This window comes from Eumetopias jubatus, unplaced genomic scaffold (assembly GCF_037043125.1).
Source record: "Eumetopias jubatus isolate StellerSeaLion01/CBP00866 unplaced genomic scaffold, mEumJub1_p1.0 scaffold_3, whole genome shotgun sequence".
Taxonomy (NCBI): Eukaryota; Metazoa; Chordata; class Mammalia; order Carnivora; family Otariidae; genus Eumetopias; species Eumetopias jubatus.
Genome location: NW_028274809.1, coordinates 150,291,743 through 150,294,693, shown reverse-complemented (window position 1 = coordinate 150,294,693; position 2,951 = coordinate 150,291,743). Strand labels below are relative to the sequence as shown.

The window sequence follows — 2,951 nt, the reverse complement described above, 5'->3', positions numbered from 1 at the left end:
TCCTTGAGGATTTTGATGGACTCCTGTCTCACGTTTAGGTCTTTCAACCATTTGGAGTCTATTTTTGTGTGTGGTGTAAGGAAATGGTCCAGTTTCACTCTTCTGCATGTGGCTGTCCAATTTTCCCAACACCATTTGTTGAAGAGACTGTCTTTTTGCCATTGGACATTCTTTCCTGCTTTGTCAAAGATGAGTTGACCATAGAGTTGAGGGTCCATTTCTGGGCTCTCTATTCTGTTCCATTGATCTATGTGTCTGTTTTTGTACCAGTACCATACTGTCTTGATGATGACAGCTCTGTAATAGAGCTGGAAGTCCGGAATTGTGATGCCGCCAGCTTTGCTTTTCTTTGTCAACATTCCTCTGGCTATTTGGGGTCTTTTCTGGTTCCATACAAATTTTAGGATTATTTGTTCTTTTTCTTTGAAAAAAGTGGATGGTATTTTGATGGGGATTGCATTGAATGTGTAGATTGCTCTAGGTAGCATTGACATCTTCACAATGTTTGTTCCTCCAATCCATGAGCATGGAACGTTTTTCCATTTCTTTGTGTCTTCTTCAATTTCTTTCATGAGTATTTTATAGTTTTCTGAGTACAGATCCTTTGCCTCTTTGGTTAAATTTTTTCCTAGGTATCTTATGGTTTTGGGTGCAATTGTAAATGGGATCGACTCCTTGATTTGTCTCTCTTCTGTCTTGTTGGTGGTGTATAGGAATGCCACTGATTTCTGTGCATTGATTTTATATCCTGCTACTTTACTGAATTCCTGTATGAGTTCTAGCAGTTTTGGGGTGGAGTCTTTTGGGTTTTCCACATACAATATCATATCATCTGCAAAGAGTGACTTCTTATTTGCCGATTTGGATGCCTTTGATTTCTTTTTGATGTCTGATTGCTGAGGCTAGGACTTCTAATACTATGTTGAATAGCAATGGTGATAGTGGACATCCCTGCCGCATTCCTGACCTTAGGGGAAAAGCTCTCAGCTTTTCCCCATTGAGAATGATATTCGCTGTAGGTTTTTCATAGATGGCTTTTATGATATTGAGGTATGTACCCTCATATTAAATTATATTTTATAGCAACTGTAAGATCAGAATCACACTAACATACTTTGAACTAGTTGCATTGTCATCAAGACATAATGCAAATCATCTTGAAAAATAATCTGTTTAATGTCAAGATAAAAAAATGAAGCAATTACTAATCTAAAATAGTCATTCAGACACGAATGTCTAAAAGTATCTGGTGAGGACTAAAATATCTGACGCACTAATTACTAGGAAATATATTTTTACCTTATTATTTTGTTACCTTTTCCTTCAGCCTACCACTAGAGCTTGCTCCATTAGCTAATTAGACTGGTTGAAATAAAAGACTAACTATGATCTTGTTTAAAAACATTCAAAAAGGTTTTTAATTTTAAAAATATATGAAGTTAAAAATTTAGCCATGTTCAGCCAGCTGAAAATAACTGAATGTCAACTGGGCAAAACCTATTGCCAAGTATACACGTTTTGCAGTTTTGGGGGTGTTAATAGTAGGTTTTAGTGTGTTATTAACTTCCAAGCCCAACAAGAAGCACTCATCAGTATTCTCCTAACCTTTTCAGAATGAAATGCATAGGACTTACTGTGAACTCCAGTGTTAATGTGACCATTTAGTAACAGTGGTCAAATTTCAAGATGGTCTCTCCCATATAACAATATATCAGTGACAATAGTGCTTTAAGTTTTTAGAACATTTTCAGATCCTTTATTTTCTTTTTCTAATAAATGAATTTGTTAAGTGTGGGAGATCAGATATTTTTCTCCCAATTAAATAAAGGAAGAAAATAATTTATAAGAAAGTTAACTGGCTTACTAAAATGCATACAGATATATAGAACACAAAACCAGAAGGCTAGGCTCCTTGACATCCTATGTTTTTTGCAATGAGCAACAAAACCTGATAGGCAGTGGGCACATTCTCTCAAAAAATATTTTATCATCATTGTTATCTCCAGAAACTGCTCCACCGACAGGCTCAAGACAACCCCCACTTCTATTTCTGTTAGCATGGTGATACCTAATTAATAGCTAGCTCATCTTTCCATTCTTTCTTTCTTTTCTTTTTTTTCAACAGAAACCACTCAGACTGTGCCCTCTCCCCTTACTCCCCCAAAGGAAGAAAAGAACAATCATCAATGGCAATAGGCAGTTGTGGAAGCAACACCTAAAGCCAGCTTCATGCTCAGGAGAGAACACTGAACCTCCTCCTTGCAGTCCTTTCAAAAAGATATCTTTCAAAGATACCTGAACAGCATGGCCCTGACCGCTCTCTCTAACAGTCCATCCACAGCATTTCAGTGATACTACCTTTCCCACAAGGGACTCTACCCAGATCCTTCTGCTTCTCTGGAATGGTGGTTACAGCAACTCTAATATGTTCATCTAGAACCTAGGAAATCCTAGATTGCCCAGCAAATGGTTATATTAGTTCACATAAGTAACATGATTGCTGATAATACTGATTAGAGATCTAGGTCAAATAACCTCTCCTTGCCTCCCTACTTTATTTGTTAATAAATATGTCTTAAAGAACATCACTATGTCAAAGGTTAAAACACAGGCTGTTCATAAGCTCAATTAAAAAGGACACAGTAATACAGGCCTACCCCCAAGAAACAGGAAAAAGTTCAAATAAACAATCTGACCTTACACCTAAGGAACTACAAAAAGAAGAACAAACAAAACCCAAGATAAGTAGGAGGAAGGAAATAACATAGATCAGAGCAGAAATAAATGACATGGGTATTTAAAAAATGAAAAACTCAATGAAGTCAAGAGCTGGTTCTTTGAAAAGATAAAATTGATAAAACCTTAGCCAGACACATCAAGAAAAAAAGAGAAAGAGCAAGTAAATAAAGTCAGAAGTGAAAGAGAAGTAACAACTGTCACCACAGAAATAT

General features: G+C 36.5%; 1 non-coding gene across 1 annotated transcript; it reads right to left on the bottom strand.

Annotated features, from left to right (window-relative positions):
- Positions 1 to 2,127: 2,127 nt before the first annotated feature.
- Positions 2,128 to 2,334, bottom strand: LOC114213058 (small nucleolar RNA U3). The gene has a single exon (XR_015767946.1). It is a non-coding gene; the product is annotated as a small nucleolar RNA U3 (small nucleolar RNA).
- Between the last annotated feature and the right edge of the window lie 617 nt (positions 2,335 to 2,951).